Here is a 23,725-nt window from a genome sequence, read left to right as displayed (position 1 = left end):
TGGCTGTATGCTTAGGGTGGCGGCCCCGACACCTTCTGTTTCGTATAGAGACTGTTTGCACCTTCCTAATGTGTCCCCTGCCAATTGCCAAGAGGCATCAGGTACTTAAGGCATTACGACCCCTAGGGGGAGGCCTGAGCAACAAACTCTGTCAGTCTGTCTTTGGCTACCGAGTTGCCAGGTCCTGTCCTGCTATTTCTCTTATCTCTCATTTCAGCCACCCAGGGGGGCTTCGTACCCTGGCCTGTACCTGTGTCCTGTGTCTCTCTTTTCTGCCTTCTCAGGGGGCTGCATACCCTGGTCTGAATCCTTGATCCTGTACCTAACCCCGTACCTGACCCTGTCTGAACTAAGTCCTATACCTATGTCCGTTTTGTATCCCTGTCTGTAGCCTTTCCTATCCCTCTGTGTGTTTCCTTGTGTTCACTCCTTCTGCTCTTTGCTCTGCAACTTGTGGCTCTGCTCTTTGCTCCGCAACCTGCATCTCTGCTCTGCTCTGTCTCCTGCAGTTCTGCTCTGCTCTGCCTCCTGCGGCTCTGCTCACCGATACCTGCGGCTCTGCTCTGCACCGCATCCTGTTGTTCTGCTCTGCACTGCATCCTGCAGTTCTGCATTGTTTCGCATCCTGCGATTCTGCTTTGCTCCCGCTCCGCTCCCTGCGGCTCCTGCCCTTTAGTCTGTACTGGCTCCTACCGGTTCCTGTCCCTCCAGTCTGAACTGGTTCCTACCTGTTCCCTTTTTCCCACTTGTACCTGCCTATTTTCTTGTCCTATCCGAACCAGTTCCAGTGCCGCTAGCCATGCCCACCTGTCTGCCTAAAGTGCCAGCCGTGCCCACCTGTCTGCCACAGTGCCAGCTGTGCTTGCCTGCCTGCCAGAGTTCCAGCTGTGCCCGCCTGCCTGCCAGAGTGCCAGCTGTGACTGTCAGAGTACCAGTTGTGCTCGTCCGTACTTGCTCGCACCTGCTTAGTTCCTCAGTGGGATCAGCTGCCACAGCGAGACACCACCCTGAAGTGGCACCTGACAGCTACCTGCTGCACCAGCCTGACCTCACCATCAGATGCTCCAGTGAACACCAAGGTAGCTGCTTAGTCACGCCCCTTCCAGGGTAGTCTGGTTTGTGGCACAGTGGGGCCACATCCCCATGCTCGCGCCACCCAGTCAGAGCATGAGCGTGACAGTTTGCTCAGGCTATGGTCCCCGCTGAGTCCCATGGTCCTTTGCTCTTAGAGCAAGGTGAACTTTTTCCCTGCCAGCATGAGCAGCTGAATAAACTATTTTCCCGATCTGAAATTCAGACTTTCCTTACACCACCACGAATCATAGTCCCTGCACACCTGATTCGCGCTCCAAGAGTTGAGTCCATCCCAGCGGACCTGCCTAGGTACAATGGGGATCCAAAGCAGTGCCATAACTTTTTTGAGCTGTGTTTACGTTACTTCAAGTGTCATGCTCTATATTTTTTCTCTGATCGGTTCAAGGTAGGATTTTTAATGTCCTACTTAATAGGAGATGCCTTAGAGTGGCTCAACCCCCTCTGGGAAGCAGGGGATCCCATCACCTCGAACCTTCCAGCCTTCCTGGTGGCCCTCTGTAAGGTCTTCAATGAGCCTAGATCAGCGTCTTCTGCAACGTCTTCACCCTAGCTTCCAGAGACAGGCCAGATGAAAAGAAACCTGTGGGTAAACCTTCACATCTTTCCATGACCGTCCAAAACCCACCTGTTCTTCAACCTGCAAAAATCAGCTACACAAGCAAAACCCAAGAAGACTGATAAAAGTGGGCTGACAGACCAGCAGCCTGAATCCAGTCATGAGAAGGGAATGCGGTATTGCTGCGGTTCTGTGGAACATCCTGATGGTCTCTGACCTGTCAAGCCTATACTCCAGAACCTTGGGCCAGTAGGAGAGGCTGCCCTTGGCAAGAGTACTTCCTCCCTACCAAAGTCAATGACTGTCTCTTTGCGGAAATACACAGCCACTGCGTTTGTCCAACACCCCAGGCCACCAGGTCCAAAGCCCCACCACATGCTATTCAGGGAGATAGCAATCCCAACACATAGACTCTCCAAGACCTACAGCACAGAATATTCAGATCCATAGTCAGAGACCATGGGACCCACACCCTGGTCACATTATGAAGCTGTAACCACTCCCACAGGTGGGAGTGTGTGTGTGTGGCTAGTTCGACCCGCCCACCTCTCATAACTAGCCCTGCCAGCCTCCCTTCATAACTATACAGTACAAACACATTTACTTGTGGGACTACAGGTGCCAGAACAACCTTACCTCAGACTGGCAGTGCAGAGTGTCTTGCAATTCGACACACATACCGGCCATTCACAATACTGCTGGATTTTGACTCATTACCACAGTTATTCCTGCGATTGCCATGCATTCCTATGGCCTCAATACGCCTCCATGCGTATTCTGGGGGACCATGCAGCGCCCCTACCTGTAACAGGGGTCACTGCATCACAAATGATAGTACTGAGATTATGAGATTAATTTGCTTTAATTATTATATTGTTAACGTTGTTACTTATGACTGTTGTGTTTGAAACTGTTAAACTGTAAAGCACTGCGGAATATGTTGGTGCTATATAAATAAAGATACAGTAGTTATTATTATTACTGAGGTTAGTCGAAAGTTGTGGAGGCCTGAGGACAAGGAGGAGGAGAAGAGCATGGTCACTCGTCCTCTTGGTGAGGACACGAAGTATTGATTGTTACCAGTCTTGCACGCATGGCTGAGTTTATGTTACGCTGCCTTTCCCCTCACCCTTGCGTTCTCAAAATTTTGGGTGACAGGCAATACTGATTGGTGATACTTCTAGACCCACGCTACAAGGAGAATTTTATATCTCTTATTTCAGAGGCAGACAAGTGTATTAAAATGTTGGAGGACCAGAGGGCCCTTCTTGCGGAATTATTAAAAAAATTCCCATTTGAAAACACTGGCAGCAGAGGTCACGACACAGTTCATTGGCAAAGCAAGGAGTACAGGTGACAGAGACACAACTCCAATCCAGCAGAGGCAGTTGAACACTGGCAAAGTTCTGGGAGAGTTCTCTCAGACCTTTCCATTGCCCTGGCTCTTAGGCATGGGGGACTCTTACAAGGAGTGCAAAGTTTGGAAAGATGCTAAGGGAGTACCTTGCTGACTGTAGCAATGTCCTCTGTCATTCCTCTGTGCCTTATAATTATTGGTTAGTAAAGCTGAACGCGTGGCATGAACTGGCTCCCTCTACTGCACATGTGCACTGTACTCATGGTCATGGAGCACACGGCGCCTCGCTCTCTGATGGTCACTGGACACACGGCGCCTTGCTCTCTGCCAGTACTGCTTTTTGTGGCGGGAGCCAATGGGAACAGTCCTTTGCAGTGCCAGTGCTCTAAGGACAGAGCACACTGCTCAGCCTCCTAAGCGCTGCTTGTCCACGCCAAAATTCTCTGCTGTTGTGCCTGCTTTCTCTTAAGCTGGCCCCCCTGCTTCCAAGTCACCAGGTCTGTCTGCTACAGTTTGTCGCAGCACCGGCACTTCAGGTGCGTAGTGCACTGCCCCCTTGTTGCTCACATGCTGACAGCTGGGGACTCACTCCTGCTTTATGTGTTTTTTCCCTCAGCATACAGCCAGGTTCCCTGTCTAAACACGCCCCCTCTTCCTGGGTAATGGGGCCTGTCCATTCCCCTATTCCTTTCCCTGGGAAACAGGGGACGCAGCCTTGACATTTCCGGACCCGGCGCAGCACGGGTATCCGCAGCCCGGTCATCCTGAGTCCATACACATCTGGCCAATCAGTTCTTTAATGCAAGTGGATCGCCCCCAGTTGGGCAATGGGGTACTCGGTACCGGGCCCTTCGGTTCTCGGTGGGGATGTCACGGTGGCTGACCCGGTCCGTGGCCCTAGGGACGTTCATTGTAAATGGGGGAAAGGTCTTTAAAAGGATAATGTTCGTGACTCCACCTGTGGTATTCGGTCAGGGTGACCGACGCTGCTTGGGGGTCTGCTTGGGTGATGTAATGGCAGCTAGATGGTATACCTTCCCCCAGGTGAAGTGTATCCCCAGGGCTTCCCAGAGTATAGATAGTGAATGGTGTGAGGCGCATTGAAGAACGAGGACACAAAGTTGCAGTCTCTTTACCTTTACTGAAGGCTTCAGCATCCACAGTCCAGGGTACCAACCACAGGGTAGGCAGAGTCCGGCTGGTCTGAAGGCAAATCCAGAGTCCTCTTAATCAGGTGGAAAACAGTAGCCTTCCTCTAGCGCCTGGGTGTTGTAGTACCTCCCTGCTGAGCTTCTCGGTAAGGTCCTCACAACTGATGTTGGTGTTCTAGATGTTATTTCTCTTTCTCTCTGTCCCACAGATGAAATGGATAGGACAAACCCGTATGACCGGTGGCCTAAGGCTTTTTACAGGGACTCTATCACGCCCCGGCCCCCACAAGTTGCCACCGAGACTCCTGGGTATAAGGTCGGGCAACTAATATGGAACTAGCTGTCCTGACAGTCTTTGGAGCTAGGCTTGGAGACGCGGACTGCCCCGGTGTTCCGGCTACCGGGTCCTGCGTCTCAGAAAGGAGGCAGCCTTTTGCAGGGCAGAACTCCTTCTGGATTCCTCTCCTTGTGCTATGACTTCGTTTCTCACCCTCCACAATACAATTCCCTTCTAATGTCTCTTTCTTAGGATGCTGCCGCATGTGGGGCAGGCGCAGCTCCGTGGCCTTCTGTCTAGGCCTCTGACAGGATCCCATCCCTGTCAGGGACTCCTACCTGTGTGGAGCTCAGATAGCAGCTTACTGGGTAAAGCCCAGCTCGCTTCTGCCCAACTTCCTATCCAGACCACCAGTTTTACCTAATCGTGAGGAGTGCCCTAAAAGATAGGAGCGTAGCTCCCCCTGGTGGGCTGGAGTGTGAAGTGTGTTGTGTGGTTTGTGATACCTGGTAAAGAGATCTCCTTTATTGCCTTCAGACGTAACATCACTCCCCCTGGTGGAAGAATGACATTACTGCAACGACCAGGACTCTGGGGCGCTGCACAAGCATCATAGAAAGCATGTTCTAATTTTCAAGAGCAAATTGTACATTACATCCAGAACAATTTCACTTTGAAGGACTTTGTGGCTCATATCAATCCACAAAATTACACTACACACACATACTTCAAAATTTCGGTGTTACATCATTTCCCCACAGATGGATTGTGTATGTTCTGACTTCTGTTACATCATTTGGGTGATAATTATTCATACCTATTTGCTTCACAATATATTTATCTTCTTCAAGGCTTTTGAATATAATGTTGTAAAAGTGAAAGCAAGTTGGTGAAGTGTGTGTTAACTAGAGATGAGCCACCTCCCTAGTGTTCGGGATCGGTTTGGTTCGTCGAACAGGGACGTGTTCGACGAACTGTTCATCGCTGAATATGCGCTGTCACTAGTGTTGAGCATTCCGATACCGCAAGTATCGGGTATCGGCCGATATTTGCTGTATCGGAATTCCGATACCGAGATCCGATATTTTTGTGGTATCGGGTATCGGTATCGAAACAACATTAATGTGTAAAATAAAGAATTAAAATAAAAAATATTGCTATACTCACCTCTCCGACGCAGCCTGGACCTCACCGAGGGAACCGGCAGCGTTGTTTGCTTAAAATTTGCGCGTTTCCTTCCTTACGTGAAGTCCCGGCTTGTGATTGGTCGCGTGCCGCCCATGTGGCCGCGACGCGACCAATCACAGCAAGCCGTGACGTAATTTCAGGTCCTTCAGGATTTTAAAATTACGTTCCGGCTTTGTGATTGGTCGCGTCGCGGTCACATGGGCGACGCAACCAATCACAAGCCGTGACGTCACGGGAGGCTGGACACGCGTGCATTTTAAAATGCGCGCGTGTCCAGCCTCCCGTGACGTCACGGCTTGTGATTGGTCGCGTCGCCCATGTGACCGCGACGCGACCAATCACAAAGCCGGAACGCAATTTTAAAATCCTGAAGGACCTGAATTACGTCACGGCTTGCTGTGATTGGTCGCGTCGCGGCCACATGGGCGGCACGCGACCAATCACAAGCCGGGACTTCACGTAAGGAAGGAAACGCGCGAATTTTAAGCAAACAACGCTGCCGGTTCCCTCGGTAAGCTCCAGGCTGCGTCGGAGAGGTGAGTATAGCAATATTTTTTATTTTAATTCTTTCTTTTACACATTAATATGGATCCCAGGGCCTGAAGAAGAGTTTCCTCTCCTTCAGACCCTGGGAACCATGAGGGATACCGTCCAATACTTGAGTCCCATTGACTTGTATTGGTATCGGGTATCGGTATCGGATTGGATCCGATACTTTGCCGGTATCGGCCGATACTTTCCGATACCGATACTTTCAAGTATCGGACGGTATCGCTCAACACTAGCTGTCACTCCTTAGATGCAGACTTCATTCACATGATATGGAGTTGTCCCATTATTCTTCAATACTGGAGGGAGGTGACATCACTACTTGCATCACTGCTATCAATTCCAGTTCCCCTTGACCCATTAGTTTGTATATTTGGAGTATGGGAGGAGGAGACTTGGGATCACTACATTGATATCTTTTTACGTGAGACGCTCTTTATGGCACGGAAGGTACTGGCTTTGCGGTGGATGGGGAGTACAAGTCCAACTAAGGGAACTTGGATTGAGCTGGTCAACTCGATCATTCCATGTGAACGCACATTATATCAGAATAGAGGGTGCCGGGGCAAATTTGAAAAAATCTGGGGTAGGTGGAATTCTTCCCATCTTACCCTGTAGACTTGTCGTGGAGAGGGGATATCGCGTGGAGGTCAGACGCGAGGTACGGCGGCGAATTAGTAGTTAGCGTAGATACAGTTCTAATTCAAGTGTTCTGGTTTTCTAAGTTTTTTCTATTTACATAATTTAATGTGTTACTATTGATCCAACAGCTTTAATAATCATAATATAACGTTGGTTATAGACGACAGCTGTATTTTACTTCAAGCTTAATAATATGCAGTTTATATGTACTACATTTTATGTTCGACATTCTTGGATGCAAAATGTTTGTAACACTACTATTTTGTTGTTAATAAACGAATAAAAAAAAAATAGTAGTTAGGTAAACAGGTGGTGTAGCTTGCTTCATGGGTGGGGTACGCTGCTGAGTAGCACTAAGCTCTACTAGGCCTAAAAGGATTTCCTGGGCCAGATGCAGTTAAAAATAGTACTTAGGTAAACAGGCGGTGTAGCTTGCTTCATGGGTGGGGTATGCTGCTGAGTAGCACTAAATTCTACTAGGCCCAAAAGGATTTCCCGGGCTAGATGCCGTTACAAAATAGTAGTTAGGTAAACAGGCGGTGTAGCTTGCTTCATGGGTGGGGTACTGTGCTGAGTAGCACAAAATGCTATTAGCTATAAAATGATTTCCTGGGCTAGATGCAGTTAAAAATTAGTAATGAGATCAACAGGTGATGTAGTTTGCTTCATTGGTGGGGTACGCTGCTGAGTAGCACCAAATTCTACTATGCCCAAAAGGATTTCCTGGGCTAGATGCCATTAAAAATAGTAGTTAGGTAAACAGGTGATGTAGCTTGCTTCATGGGTGGGGTACGCTGCTGAGTAGCACTAAATTCTACTAGGCCTAAAAGGATTTCCTGGGCCAGATGCCGTTAAAAATAGTACTTAGGTAAACAGGTGGTGTAGCTTGCTTCATGGGTGGGGTACGCTGCTGAGTAGCACTAAATTCTACTAGGCCCAAAAGGATTTCCTGGGCCAGATGCCGTTAAAAATAGTACTTAGGTAAACAGGCGGTGTTGCTTGCTTCATGGGTGCGGTATGCTGCTGAGTAGCACCAAATTCTACTAGGCCCAAAAGGATTTCCAGGGCTAGATGCAGTTACAAAATAGTACTTAGGTAAACAGGTGGTGTAGCTTGCTTCATGGGTGGGGTACTGTGCTGAGTAGCACAAAATGCTATTAGGTACAAAACGATTTCCTGGGCTAGATGCAGTTAAAAATTAGTAATTAGATCAACAGGCGGTGTAGCTTGCTTCATGGGTGGGGTACGCTGCTGAGTAGCACCAAATTCTACTAGGCCCAAAAGGATTTCCTGGGCCTGATGCCGTTAAAAATAGTAGTTAGGTAAACAGGCGGTGTAGCTTGCTTCATGGGTGGAGTACGCTGCTGAGTAGCACTAAATTCTACTAGGCCCAAAAGGTTTTCCCGGGCTAGATGCCGCTACAAAATAGTAGTTAGGTAAACAGGCGGTGTAGCTTGCTTCATGTGTGAGGTACGCTGCTGAGTAGCACTAAATTCTACTAGGCCCAAAAGGATTTCCTGGGCTAGATGCCGTTACAAAATAGTAGTTAGGTAAACAGGTGGTGTAGCTTGCTTCATGGGTGGGGTACGCTGCTTAGTAGCACTAAATTCTACTAGGCCCAAAAGGATTTCCTGGGCCAGATGCTGTTAAAAATAGTACTTAGGTAAACAGGCGGTGGGTGGCTGGGCTACTCTGCTGACTAGCAGACACTGAAGCTTTGGAGCAGACCTCTGAATCCCAGGCCATAGTATGAGTAAACAACTCTGAAGACGACCCCACCCACCTGGAATTGACGATGGCAACGTCATGTAAAACTCAGCAAGGGGACTAAATAAAAGAGTCTCCATTTTTTCAAAAAATTCGGCCACAGACACCACTTACAGTAAGTGGCATCAATTTCGCCAGAGTTTTTTAAACGGTTGGTGAGGTGATTTTCAAAAATCATCAAGCTTTTAGTCTCCCCAAGATGACACAGGGGTAGAAAAGTCCTTGCGGATCCAGGATTTGTTCATCTTGATGAACGTTAGTCTGTCTACATTGTCACTGGATAGCCGCGTGCGCTTATCTGTCAGCACACCACCAGCAGCGCTGAACACACGTTCAGAGAGAATGCTGGCTGCGGGGCACGACAAGATCTCCAAGGCGTGAGTGGCGAGCTCAGGCCATTTTTCAAGATTGGAAGCCCAAAATGAGCAAGGGTCCAGTTCCACAGTCAGTCCGCTCTAGGCGTTGGCTGTGCGTCAGACTTCTTGTCTCCTGTGGCCTTGCAAAGGATGGTCTAAAAAAATCTTGAAACGATTGGAAAAAATTGCTGTTACCACCAGATACGATGTTACTGTTACGGTTAGAGTGATAACTCGATAGTCCCACGGTTGACAAGTAAGAACTCAGAGATTGACTACGTGCACCACTGGTGTTTTGTGGAAAAGCAGATGTTAGATTCTGTAACAGTCTCTGCTGATACTCCTGCATGCGTGAATCCCTTTCTATGGCAGGAATTATTTTGCCAAATTTGCTTTTGTACCGGGGATCTAAGAGTGTGGCAACCCAGTAGTCGGCATTACTTCGGATTCTGACAATCCAAGGGTCATGTTGCAGGTAGTGCAGCAAGAAGGCACTCCTGTGTCTTGTGCATCCAGGAGGACCAAGTCCTTGTTGTCTTGGTGAAGGCGAGGTGAGAATCATGCTTCCTTCGTCTGCCCTCTCCCCCCAACCTCGCACAACAGAAATTTGATCAAGGTCTCCCTCATATGATGAGTCTTCCATGCCCAGTGCCAGTTCGTCCTCCACTTCTTCCTCGCCTCCTGCACCTTCCTCAACAGTTTGGCTGCTACCATGTGCCCTCGGTAATCCCTCTCCCCCAGCCTCCAATGCCAGCCGCCTTGGTGCTGCCAACCTTCTTGACCTTGGAGATATGATCCCTTCCGCATACGAGTCCTCCTGTTCCTCCTCCTCCTCTTGTTCCACCACCTGACAGGATACTGTGTAAGGTGTGCTCCAGCATGTAAATCACTGGATTGGTCATGCTGATAATGGCATCGTCAGCACTAAACATCTTCGTTGCTATTGCAAAACTGTGCAGAAGGGTGCATAGGTCCCTGATCTGAGACCACTCCTGTAGCGTGATTTGCCCCACCTCTTGATCTCGTTGGCCCAGGCTATACGTCATAACGTATTGCACCAGGGCTCGTCGGTGCTGCCACAGTCGCTACAACATGTGCAGAGTTGAATTCCACCGTGTGGGCACATCGCATTTCAGCCGGTGAACTGGCAGGCCCAACGACTTCTGTAGAGATGCAAGTCGTCGAGCTGTGGGATGCGAACGGCGGAAGTGAGCACACAGCGACCATACCCTCTGCAGAAGCCCATCTAGTCCGGGATAGTGGGATAAAAAATGCTGGACAACCAGGTTCCAAATGTGAGCCATACAAGGCACGTGTGTGACATTGCCCCGGCGAAGGGCCGCACCCAGATTTGCAGCATTGTCGCACACAGCCTTCCCTGGCTGCAGGTTGAGTGGAGACAACCATTGATGGAACTTGGTCTCCTGAGCTGACCACAACTCCTCAGCTGTGTGACTCACATTTCCCAGACATTTCAATGTAAACACTGCCTGATGCCGTTGAGCCCTGGTGACAGTATAGTGAGGAGGTGTGCAGGATTCCTTCTGCGCAGTTACAACACGGGTGGCATTACCAGACAGGCTTTGGGTGCAGGTGGAGGACCGAGAGGAGGTTGAGGAGGCAGAAGCAGTGGAGGAACTTCTAGATGCAAAGGATCGACGAGCAACTCGTGGGGACAGCAAGACTTGGACAGCAGCCCCTTCTCCTGATGTCGCCGTCGTTACCCAGTGCCCAGTCACTGACATGTAACGCCCCTGTCCATGTCTACTCATCCAAGTGTCTGTGGTGAAATGCACCCTGTCACACACAGAGTTTCTCAAGGAAGCGGTGATGTTGTCTGCGACATGCTGGTGTAGCGCAGGCACAGCTTTCTTTGAGAAGTAGTGGCGACTGGGCATCTGGTACTGGGGCACTGCGACGGACATAAGGTCTCGAAAATCCTCTGTGTCCACCAGGCGGAAAGGCAGCATTTCTGTAGCCAACAGCTTGCAGATGGAGAAATTCAACCTCTTAGCTTTGTCATGGCTAGGAGGAAATGGTCTTTTACTTGTCCACATCTGAGGGACTGAGGGCTGGCTGCCGTGCTTAGACGCAGTTGAGTAGGGTGTCCCCGGCAAACTGCTGGTCTGTGAGGAAGGTGCAGGCGGAGATGTTATGTTGCCTTGATCAAAATGTGGTGTCGATGTCGGAGAGCGCTCAACACCAGCAGGTGTTTCCACTTGCAAATATCCTGACGACCTGCCAGTCACACTGGCTGTTGCGGGTAAAGAGGTGGAAGGTCTGCATCCAAAACCAAGTGCGACTGCTGTCCCCACAGTCACAGAGGATGAAGAGGATGCGGATGCACTTGATGGGGCAGATGGTGGTTGACCCGGCCCACTAGGCCGCATTGTAGCACAGTGAGCTTCCTACTGCAACTTATGCCTCATATCCATGTGACGGTTCATGCATAAAGTACTCAAGCTAGTGATTTTTTGGCCTCTACTGAGATTTTGTTGACAAATCTTACAGACAACATGAGTTGGGTCATCCTTTGCGATGTCAAAAAATGCCCAGGCTATGCAAGGCTTAGAGCCCGTGCGACCTGAAGAGCCACCACAACTTCTGGTCTGAGGCACAGTTGGGGTTGAGGATGCAGTTGTTGACGTGCTTCCAGTACTCCGTCTCTGTCCAGGAAGGCGCACCACTACCTCGTTGTCAGACTCGTCACTAGCATCCTCCTCCACCTCCTCTGCTGACCTCATGGACTGGCGGACTGGGGGTTGACAGTCAGTGGGGTCTACAACCTCGTCATCATCATCTTGTGTGTTCTCACACCCGTCGTCCTCAGAGCCAACCTCTTCCTGCCCCGACCGAAAAGTCAAGTTTTCGTTCCAATCAGGTATCTCAGTCTCATCATCATCTTCCTCATTGTCTCCACCAACAGGAGTTATAGTTTGGGAACGAGGGTCTACATTATGCTCAAAACCTTCTTCATCTGGGCCTGGATCCGACACACACAGATTCTGGGCATCAGTGCAGATCATTTCCTCGTCTGGATTCACAGAAGCTCTGGAGCAGACCTCTGATTCCCAGGCTATAGTATGTGTAAACAGCTCTACAGACTCAACCATGTGTGTTACCTGTTGTGAAATTGGATTCTGGGCTCCCCCGGTGGCCACTTGTGGAATTGAACTTGTGTGCATCATCCCCTCTGTTCACCTGCTCCTATCAGGATGTGGGAGTCGCTATATAACCTTGCTCCTCTGTCAGTTTCTTGCCGGTCAACAATGTAATCAGAAGCCTTCTGTGCTTGTTCCTGCTACTAGACAACTCCCAGCTAAGTTGGACTTTTGTCCTTGTGTGTTTTTGCATTTTGTTCCTGTTCACAGCTGCTGTTTCGTTACTGTGTCTGGAAAGCTCTTGTGATCGGAAATTGCCACTCTGGTGTTATGAGTTAATGCTAGAGTCTTAAAGGAATTTCTGGATGGTGTTTTGATAGGGTTTTCTGCTGACCATGAAAGTGTCCTTTCTGTCTTCCTGCTATCTAGAAAGCGGACCTCGATTTTGCTAAACCTATTTTCATACTACGTTTGTCATTTCATCTAAAATCACCGCCAATATATGTGGGGGCCTCTGTCTGCCTTTGGGAAAATTTCTCTAGAGGTGAGCCAGGACTGTCTTTTCCTCTGCTAGGATTCCGGCTGGCGCTGGGCATCTAGGGTTAAAAAACGTAGGCATGCTACCCGGCCACTTCTAGTTGTGCGACAGGTTTAGTTCATGGTCAGTATAGTTTCCATCTTCCAAGAGCTAGTTCTCATATATGCTGGGCTATGTTCTCTCGCCATTGAGAATCATGACAGTTACCCCATGCTCAGACGGGCAGCTGGAGACTTGGGAGCTGTGAGGAAGCAAGTGCGATTGGGGTGACAACTCTGAGGACTGGAGTAGTTGTGATGTTGAAGTTGACATGGAGGAGAGCCCACTTGAACGAGCACTTGATATCCGTTCAAGCACCTGCTGTTTTTGTGCCTCATCTGGAATTTTTGGAGATGCTTGTAGCGATGGTAGTAAGAAAGGGATCATAGATTGTCCACGAAAAGAAGTAGACATGTTACTTTGGCTGGAAGATGGTCTTTCTTCTGCAGATGTTACTGTTGCTTTACCACCTACCCCACGGACACAACCTTTTTTTCCCTTTCCAACACGCCTATTCCCCTTTCCACTAGCAGCAGGCCTTTATCCACTCATTTTAGTGCTTGACAACTCTGTATCTGTAGTTGTTGGCACAATAACCGATGGATGAAAACCAAGCAGAACTGAGTGGCCAAACTGTGGTACTAGGCCCAAAACTATTAACTGGATTAGATGCAGTGAAAATTGAGATACACAGGCGGTGTAGTTAGTTTCACAGGTGGGCTACTCTGCTGACGTGCAGACACTGCTCCTAGGCCCAAAACTATTAACTAGATTAGATGCAGTACAAATTGAGATACACAGGCGGTATAGTTAGTTTCACAGGCGGGCTACTCTGCTAACGTGCAGACACTGCTCCTAGGCCGAAAACTATTAACTGGATTAGATGCAGTGAAAATTGAGATACACAGGCGGTATAGTTTGTTTTACAGGCGGGCTTCTCTGCTGACGTGCAGACACTGCTACTAAGCCCAAAACCCCAAAACGATTTACTGGGTTAGATGCAGTAAAAATTGAGATACACAGGCGGTGTAGCTAGCTTCACAGGCGGGCTACTCAGATGACTATCAGACAATGCTACTAGCCCAAAAGGATTGGCTGAGCTAGATTACACCAAATGCTGTGACTAAAGGTACCTTCACACGAAGCGACGCTGCAGCGATAGCGACAACGATGCCGATCGCTGCAGCGTCGCTGTTTGGTCGCTGGAGAGCTGTCACACAGACCGCTCTCCAGCGACCAACGATGCTGAGGTCCCCAGGTAACCAGGGTAAACATCGGGTTGCTAAGCGCAGGGCCGCGCTTAGTAACCCGATGTTTACCCTGGTTACCAGCGTAAAAGTAAAAATAACAAACAGTACATGCTCACCTGCGCGTCCCCCGGCGTCCGCTTCCTGTACTGTGTGAGCGCCGGCCCTAACAGCAGAGCGGTGACGTCACCGCTGTGCTTTTACTTTCACTTTAGGGCCGGCGCTCACAGTCAGTGCAGGAAGCGGACGGCAGGGGACGCGCAGGTGAGCATGTACTGTTTGTTTTTTTTACTTTTACGCTGGTAACCAGGGTAAACATCGGGTTACTAAGCGCAGCCCTGCGCTTAGTAACCCGATATTTACCCTGGTTACCAGCGTAAAACATCGCTGGTATCGTTGCTTTTGGTGTCAAACCTGACGATACACGCCGGTCTGACGACCAAATAAAGTTCTGAACTTTATTCAACGACCAGCGATATCACAGCAGGATCCAGATCGCTGCTGCGTGTCAAACACAACAATATCGCTATCCAGGACACTGCAACGTCACGGATCGTTGTCGTTCTCGTTGTAAAGTCGTTTCGTGTGAAGGTACCTTAACACTTGCACAGCACTGGCTCAGACCTGCCTGGCAAACAGTGCTATGAAGTGCTGTAACTTACCCTGAAAAGGGCTGATATTACAACTAGTCCTGACTCCTCCCGACTCCCTAAACCTATCTCTCTGACAATTCGCTCCAAAAAAACACTCTTAGTCTGTATAGCACCCACAGCAGCAGCGGTGCCGCCTAACACTAAGCTGCAGCAGCGAGGAAATGGTGGCGACGGGGCAAATGGCTGGTTCTTATAAGGCAAGGACATGTGACATACACAGCCAATGACACATGCCCTTGCTTGTGTGCATCACATGCACATTGCTGTGTGTGTGTGCACTGCTGATAGGCTGAGAGACTGCAACGCCCCTCTATAAATGCGGGAAGGAAAAAAAAGTGGAGATCGGCATTATTTCAGCACAGATGTATCCCCCGCCCCCCCACCCACTATACACTGAAACAGTCCATTAGCAATGATAAACAGTTTTAATGTGCAAATCAAGCTAGGCTTTTGGTGAACGAACAGTTATCGAACAGAAACTCGAACAGCCGAATTTTAGGCAAATTGTTCGGGTTCGTTGAACGACTCGAACACCGCCCAAAACAGCTCGAATTTGAAATTGGCGAACAGTTCGACTCGAACACCGCTCATCTCTAGTGTTAACTCAAATGTGAAAGTAATTGTTATGTTTACTATTTCTCCATTGAGTGTGCAGCTAACCACCTCATAGATCATATTTTGTTTCTTTGGCAAGAAAACAACAGCTCCATCAATACCATGTGCTTTTCCTATTAATTCATCATGTTGGTAAAGTAGAGGTAAGATTAGGGATCTACAACACATCTGTGGACTGTAGTCAACATGACACTGTGTGTGACACTGTGACAAGACCAACTGGGGTCTACCTACCAATTTGACATAGTTTGTTCACAGCTGAGTTGCGAGAAAAAAAAGATTTTGATTCAATACATTTTAGATGGATTGTCTAGTGGAAACACCCATGTAGTAGAAGTCACATCTACGACCACCACACTCTCCAATTGAAATACAGCCGAAATGTCAAAATCTCTAGCTTCTGTTCTAAAAACTGCAGGGGCTCCTTTTTTACATCCTCATCCAACAAGTTCAGAATTAGTAGGTGATGTATTGTCAGAATCCGGTCAATTAACACAAGGCTTCAGTAGTTGTGAGTCCTGGTCCCTGTGCTCTTCCATGTGCTCTTGCTCTGGCTCTTCCAGTCATGATTTCATCTAGAAGATTTCGCCTTCGTAATCCAGAGACAGAGAACAACAACGCCCAAGCATTCACCCTCTGCTCCTCAGACTTTATATCTGCGCAGTGACTGCCTCTAGGCAGAAGATGATGATGGTGGTAGTAGTTGGTGCATTTAAGACAGTCCTGAAGCAGCCATAAAAACTTGAAACAGGAGTATTTTACCGAGATACCACATCGTTCACTATGTTACCTGTGTTTTTATTATTTCCCAAAAAATAGTGTAGAGACCTAGGGTAACAGACAGCAAATACAGTGCAAAGTAGGCCTTAAATGCCACAATTTGTAGCCCCCAGATAGATCAGGCATCTGACAGCGATACCAGACTGTTCAATATGTGGCCTGTATTTTTTTATTTTTCCCCCCAAAATAACATATAGACCTAGATTAACAGATAGCAAAAAAGGTGAATGGAAGCCTCAAATTAAATAATTTGTAGCCCAAAGATACATGAGGCGTGTCACGTAGATACCAGACTGTAAAATATGTGGCCTGTGTTTTTATTTTGTCCCAAAAAATAGTGTATAGAAATAGGGTCACAGACAGTAAATACAGTGGAATGTAGCTCTGGAACGCCACAATTTGTAGGCCACAGATACATCTGGTGTTTGAATGAGATACCAGAGTCTTCAATATGTGGCCTGTACTTTTAAAATTTGTACCCCAAAATAGAGTATAGAAATAAGGTCACAGACAGCAAATATAGTGGAATTTTAAACCAACAATCCCCAGTACGTATTTAGGGAAAAAGAGGCATAGGCTATAAATTCAAATTCATTAAAAAACATTTTTTTAATAGATCAATTTTAAAATACAACAGATGTATAAAACAGGGAAATGTTCATAGTACATACGGCTGGGAACAATATCTACACTAGGTGGTGTGACAAGAATGGTGATCCTTTATATCAGCAGCAAGCAAGCAACAATATGATGTTCAATAAAACCTCACTATAGATAGTAAAAGTATACTGCACAAGTTCAATTATCATGGAGCATTAGTTCCTAAGGTGCTAAATATACTTAAAACTCTGTTATAACATCTTCAATAGCCTGCTAAACATTATAAAGTGCATAGTGCGTGTCCATAAGCTGATATCTATAATGTCCATGCGAGCTGTGAACTTACATAGTTATCTTTCCTGGTGAGGAGCGTTCCACAGCAACCCCGACAGCGCCGTTTCGCCTGACTGGCTTCCTCAAATGGGGGCCCCTATGATATGCCCCCTATTTGAGGGTGCCTGTCTTGCTGTATCTCTCGTTTCAGCCACCCAAGGGGTCTTTGTACCCTGGCCTGTACCTGTGTCTCTCGTTTCTGCCTTCCCAGGGGGCTGCATGCTCTGGTCTGAATCCTTGTCCCTGTACCTCATCCCGTACCTGACCCTGTCTTAACTAAGTCCTATACCTGTGTCCATTTGTATCCCTGTCTGTAGCCTTTCCTATCCCGCTGTGTGTTTCCTAGTGTTCACTCCTTCTGCTTTTTGCTCCGCAACCTGCAGCTCGGCTCTTTGCTCCTCAACCTGTGGTTCTACTCTTTGCTCCGCAACCTGCGGCTCTTCTCTTTGCTCTGCAACCAGCGGCTCTGCTCTTTGCTCCGCAACCTGCGGCTCTGCTCTGCTTTCCACTACCTGCGACTCTGCTCTGCTCGCCGCTACCTGCAGCTCTGCTCTGCTCGCTGCTATTTGCAGCTCTGCTCTTTTCTCCATAACCTGTGGCTCTGCTCTCTGCTCCGCCTCCTACAGTTCTGCTCTGCTTTGCCTCCTGCGGGTCTGCTCTGCTCCGCCTCCTACGGTTTTGCTCCACTCCACCTCCTGTGTTTCTGCACTGATCGCTGCTTCCTGCGTCTCTGTTTTGCTCCCGCTACGCTCCCTGCGGTTCCTAGCCTTTAGTCTGACTTGGCTCCTTCCAGTTCCTGTCCCTCCAGTCTGAACTGGTTCCTACCTGTTCCCTTTTTCCCACTCGTATCTGCCTATGTTCCTGTCCTATCCGAACAAGTTCCAGTCCCGCTAGCCATGCCCGCCTGCCTGCCAAGATTGCCAGCCGTGCCCGCCTGCCTGCCAGAGTGCCAACCATGCTCACCTGCCTGCCAGAATGCCAGCAGTGCCCTCCTGAGTACCAGTTGTGCTTGTCTGTTGTTGCTCACACCTGCTAATAGTGTTCAGTCCCTCAGTGGGATCAGCTGCCACAGCCAGACACCACCCTGGAGTGGTACCTGTCAGCTACCTGCCGTACAAGCCTGACCTCACCATCAGATGCTCCAGTGAACACCAAGGTAGCTGCTTAGTCATACCCCTTCCAGGGTAGTCTGGTTTGTTGCACAGTGGGGCCAGAATCACATGCTCGCACCACCCAGTCAGGGCGCGAGCGTGACAGTGATGAGACACAATCTGTTCGTGACTCAGGACCCCCTCCTCCTATTATGGAAGACAACGCAGAGGAGTATGAGGTAGAGAGTATTGAGACTCTCAGAAGATTCAGAACTCTGTCCGATATTTAATCCACTGGAAGAGGTATTTTCCGGAGGAGAGGACCTGAGTCCCGAGAAACAGAAATCATTTTGATTGCCTTATCACTTAATTCCATAAGAGGTTTCCGAATAAGGTGGGTGGTGAGAGTCTAGTGCTCTCTCTTAGACAGGGGGGAACTGTAAGAAAGCCCTGCCATGGTTGTAATTCTCCTCCAGTTTCCAGTCTGCTCCACCTGTCTGTCCATGCTAAGGCGAAGCTACCGCACAGCGTGATGCCTCGTGTGTGGAAGTGGTGAGTAATGTGGGAACACAGGATGCCATGTTTCCCACTGGTTTCACGGCCCAGGAGACATGGGATGTTGTGTCTCCAGATTGCCAGGCAACGCAGGACATTGCCCTGCCTAGGGTTAGCCAATGGTGTGAATTTGTGTAACCTGCTGTTCAGGTGAGCAGGGAGTGGGCATACACACGTGGTCAAAATTGTTGGTACCCCTCGTTTAATGACAGAAAAACCCACAATGGTCACAGAAATAACTTGAATCTGACACAAGTAATAATAACTAAAAAAAAACTATGATAATGAACAAATGAAAGTCAAACATTGCTTTTAAACTATGCTTGCACAGAATAAAAAAAAAAATATATGAAACTCATGAAATAGGCCTGGACAAAAATGATGGTACCCCTGAAAATAATGTGACAAAAGGTGTCTACAATCCTGGAATCAGTGAGTGGGCCTGTATATAGGGCTACAGATACACACTGTGCTGTTTGGTGACATGGTGTCTATCACACTCAACATGGACCAGAGGAAGAGAAGGAAAGAGTTGTCTCAGGAGATTAGAAAGAAAATTATAGACAAATATGTTAAAGGTAAAAGTTATAAGACCATCTCCAAGCAGCTTGATATTCCTGTGACTACAGTTGCACATATTATTCAGAAATGTATGATCCGTTGGACTGTAGCCAACCTCCCTGGACATGGCCGCAGGAGGAAAATTGATGACAAATCAAAGAGATGGATAATACGAATGGTAACAAAAGAGCACAGAAAAACTTCTAGACAGATTAAAGGTGAACTTCAAGCTCCAGGAATATCACTGTCAAATCGCACCATCCGTCGTTCTATGAGCCAAAGTGGACTTCATGGGAAACGACCAAGGAGGACACCATTGTTGAAGAAAAATCATAAAAAAGCCAGACTAGAATTTGCAAAACTACATGTTGACAAGCCACAAAGCTTCTGGGAGAATGTCCTATGGACAAGTGAAACAAAATTGGAACTTTTTGGCAAGGCACATCAGCTCTATGTTCGCAGATGGAAAAATTAAGCATATGAAGAAAAGAATACTGTCCCTACTGTGAAACATGGAGGAGGCTCTGTTATGTTCTGGGGCTGCTTTGCTGCATCTGGCACAGGGTATCTAGAATCTGTGCTGGGTACAATGAAATCTCAAGACTATCAAGGGATTCTAAAGAGAAATGTGCTGCCCAGTGTCAGAAAGCTTGGACTCAGTCGCAGGCCATGGGTCTTGAAACATGATAATGACCCAAAACACACAGATAAAAACACCCAAGAATGGCAAAGAGGAAAACATTGGACTATTCTGAAGTGGCCTTCTATGAGCCCTGACCTAAATCCTATTGAGAATCTTTGGAGCTGAACCATGCCGTCTGGAACAGGAAACCTTCAAACACAAGACAAATGGAGCAGTTTGCCCTAGAGGAGTGGGCCAAAATACCTGTCGAGAGGTGCAGAAGTCACACTGACAGTTACAGGAATCGTTTGATTGCAGTGATTGCCTCAAAAGGTTGTGCAATAAATTATTAAGTTAAGGGTACCATCATTTCTGTCCAGGCCTATTTCATGAGTTTTATTTAAAAAAAAATTCTGTAGAAGTATGGTTGAAAAGCAATGTCTGAGTTTCATTTATTCACTTTCATAGATTTTTTTATTTATTATTACATTTGTCAGATTCAAGTTATTTCTGTGACCATTATGGGTTTTTCTGTCATTAACCGATGGGTACCAACAATTTTGACCACGTGTGTAACTGGGAGGAATGCCTCACCTGATCGTTATCCTTGGATTTGGGTTGGCTATATAAGGCCTGCATCTAATCTAGTATAGTGAGTGCTTGCTGGTTGGGTTCTGGTTGCTTCTCAGTACTTGCTAATGGTCACTATTGGTTCTTCTTTATTAGCTATTGTCCAGGGTTTTCCCTTTGTTTTTTAATTGGGTTTTTTGCTAGCTTTGGATTTACTTTTGTACCTCATCCGAGTCACCAGACACCAACTATCCTGTGACAGCAGTCTGGGAAAGGCTCTATAAAGCCCCCTCTCCTTCCTGGAGTGGGTGAAGAATATCCCAGCCCTTAAGGACTTGCCTAGCAGTGGTGGCTTGCGTAAAGTGCATCTGTGACTGCTCTTTTGCTGGTTTGATGCGACTAGCTACAAGGTAAATATTCCTGTGCATAACAGTGAGTGCAAATATCATTGGATTTCATTTGAGGATGAGGAGCCTTAGCACTTTCCGGAGCCTTTGTGCTAAATGCTGCACAATTATACCATTTGTACTCTGGGTCAGTTGATGACACTTTTCTTGGTGTCTGCCCTTAATTTGAGCTGTCTTGGCTGCTTTTTGGTCCCCCTGAAGGTGTCGTCTATGCGTTTGGTTTTGCCTCCCATTGAATTCAATGGGGTACGGATATGTTTGGCGAACTGTTCGGTGAACATGGGACATTCAGCAAGGTTCGGTCATCTCTAGTTAACAGGCGGTCGTTAAGGGGTTAAAGAAGGGAAATATTACTTCAGATGAACAACATTGGGTCATTACTAAATTATCAAAAACTGTGTGAACAATTAAGTAGACCCCAAGAATCAATAGCCTGCAAAACAAGCTCTTGCGGAAAAACCAATTAATTAAAGGGAACCTGTCAGGTCCGATAACTCATTTATCCTACATATATAGGGTTAAAGGGAATCTACTGTCACCTACTTTTTCGTATATAAGGTTCGGCCACCACCATCAGGGGCTTATCTACAGCATTCTGTAATGCTGTAGATAAGCTCCCCGATGTAACCTGAAAGATAAGAAAAACAAGTTATATTATACTCACCTGGGGGGGGGGGGGTGCAGTCCGGTCCAATGGGCGTCGCAGTCCAGAGACTCCCATCTTCATGTGATGATGTCCTCTTCCTTGCTTCCTGTTGCGGCTCCTGCGCAGGCATACTTTATCTGCCCTGTTGATGGCAGCATAAATTATTGCAGTGCGCAGGCACTGGGCTTCTCGGACCTTTCCCGGCGCCCGTGCACTGCAGTACTTTGCTCTGCCCTCAACAGTGCAGATAAAGTATTCATGCGCAGGAGCAGCGACAGGAAGCAAGGAAGAGCACGTCATCGCATGAAGATGGGAGGCCCCGGACCCGAACGGCGACACCCATCGGACCGGACCGCATCGGACCGCCCCCCAGGTGAGTATAATATAACTTGTTTTTCGTATCTTTCAGGTTACATCGGGGGCTTATTTACAGCATTACAGAATGCTGTAGATAAGCCCTTCACGGCGGTGGCCGAGGCTTATATACGAAAAAGTAGGTGACAGATTCCCTTTAATCTGCAAATTAATACTGTTATAAAGGTGTCTGGCCACAACAATAAAAATGCCCAGAGCTATGACAGATGCCATTTAAGACACAGAGCGGTGGCTGTAAAAATGCCCTAACGCTGAATGAGCCTCACTGAATTGTGCACTGCCGAGCTGGCTGTTCATCAGTGCCGGGGTTTGCTTAAAGTCACCGATCTCAGTGACCGGTGACTGTAATTGCTCCGGGCCCGCCAGGGCCTAGGGGTACTTGGTACCGGGTCCGGTGGTCATTAAAGGGGATATTACGGTGGCAGCAACCCGGTCCGTGGCACTGGGCATCCAAATTAAAGGGAATGGTCTTTAAAGGGGTTTTTAGGAAAAAGTATGTTCGAGACACCACCTGTGATATTCGGTCAGGGGTGACCGACGCTGCTTAAAGGGGTCCACTGGGGTAATGTTATGGCAGCAGGGATGGTATGGCTTCCCACAGGTGAAGCTGGGTCCCCAGGGCTCCTGGTGTATTTGGCAAAGATGGTGTGGTGCCAGAAATAATCAAAGGACACAGGGTTGCAGTCTTTTTACCTGTTTACCGGTGATTCATGGCCACAGTCCAGGGTACCGGTAGCAAGTGTTGGTGAGGTCCGGTCAGCCTGAAAGCAATTATGGATCCCCTCCTCCAGGTGAGGTTATAAGCCTTCCTTCTAGCGCTGTAAGACGAGTCCCTTGCTGCCTTAGGCCTCACACAAGGTTCTCTCTTTCCCTGTCCTAAGACAGTACCCGCTTGGTAGGCAACATGAGCCTTTTTACAGGTGTCTCTCAGTTGACCCCGGGCTCCGTATTTTGCTGTACCTTCGGGTGTGGGTGTGGACAGACGACCTAGAAATCTTCTGTCCTCCAGTTCTGCTATGGGACATACAGTTCCACACAGCCTCGGGTTCCCGGTGCCCGATTCCTGCGCTTCAGCATGGAAAGAGCTCAGTCACAGCTCTCTTCCAGCTCCATAATTCTCCTGTGCTTCTCCCCTCTGGCACTTTCTACAGATGCAACCAGTCTGCTTCTCCTCTCTGGTCTGGAACTGCAGCATGGGGCAGCATGGCCTCAGCTCTCTGCTCACTGTCTGCTCCAGGCTCAATCAACTCCAAACTGAACTAACTAACTCCTTCTCCAAGCCAGAATATATACACTGCTCAAAAATTAAAGGGAACAATAAAATCCCACATGCTAGATATCACTGAATGAAATATTCCAGTTGTAAATCTTTCTTCATTAAATGTGTTGAGAACAATAAAACCTAAAAATGATCAGTGTAAATGACAACTAATATCGCACGGAGGTTTGGAGTTGGAATGATGCTGATCCAACTTCAGTGGAAATGCCTCAAGACAAGGAAACGATGCTCAATAGTGTGTGTAGCCTCCAAGTGCCTGTATGACCTCCCTACAATGCCTGGGCATGCTCCTTATGAGGCGGCAGATGGTCTCCTGAGGGATCTCCTCCCAGACCTGGACTAAAGCATCCAACTCCTGGAAGTCTGTGTTGCAACGTGACGTTGGTGGGTGGTGCGAGACATAATGTCCCAGATGTGTTCAATCAGATTCAGGTCTGGGGAACGGGCGGGCGAGTCCATAGCTTCAATGCCTTCATCTTGCAGGAACTGATGACACACTCCAGCCACAAGAGGTCTGGTATTGTCCTGCATTAGGAGGAACCCAGGGCCAACCGCATCAGCATATGGTCTCACAAGGGGTCTGAGGATCTCATCTCTGTACCTAATGGCAGTCAGGCTACCTCTGGTGCGGCATCCAAACAAATGCCACCCCACACCATTATTGACCCACTGTCAAACTGGTCATGCTGAAGGATGTTGCAGGCAGCAGATCACTCTCCACGGCGTCTCCAAACTTTGTTACGTCTGTCACATGTGCTCAGTGTGAACCTGCTTT

This window comes from Ranitomeya variabilis, chromosome 4, assembly GCF_051348905.1.
Source record: "Ranitomeya variabilis isolate aRanVar5 chromosome 4, aRanVar5.hap1, whole genome shotgun sequence".
NCBI classification, from domain to species: domain Eukaryota; kingdom Metazoa; phylum Chordata; class Amphibia; order Anura; family Dendrobatidae; genus Ranitomeya; species Ranitomeya variabilis.
This window is presented reverse-complemented; position numbering follows the sequence as displayed.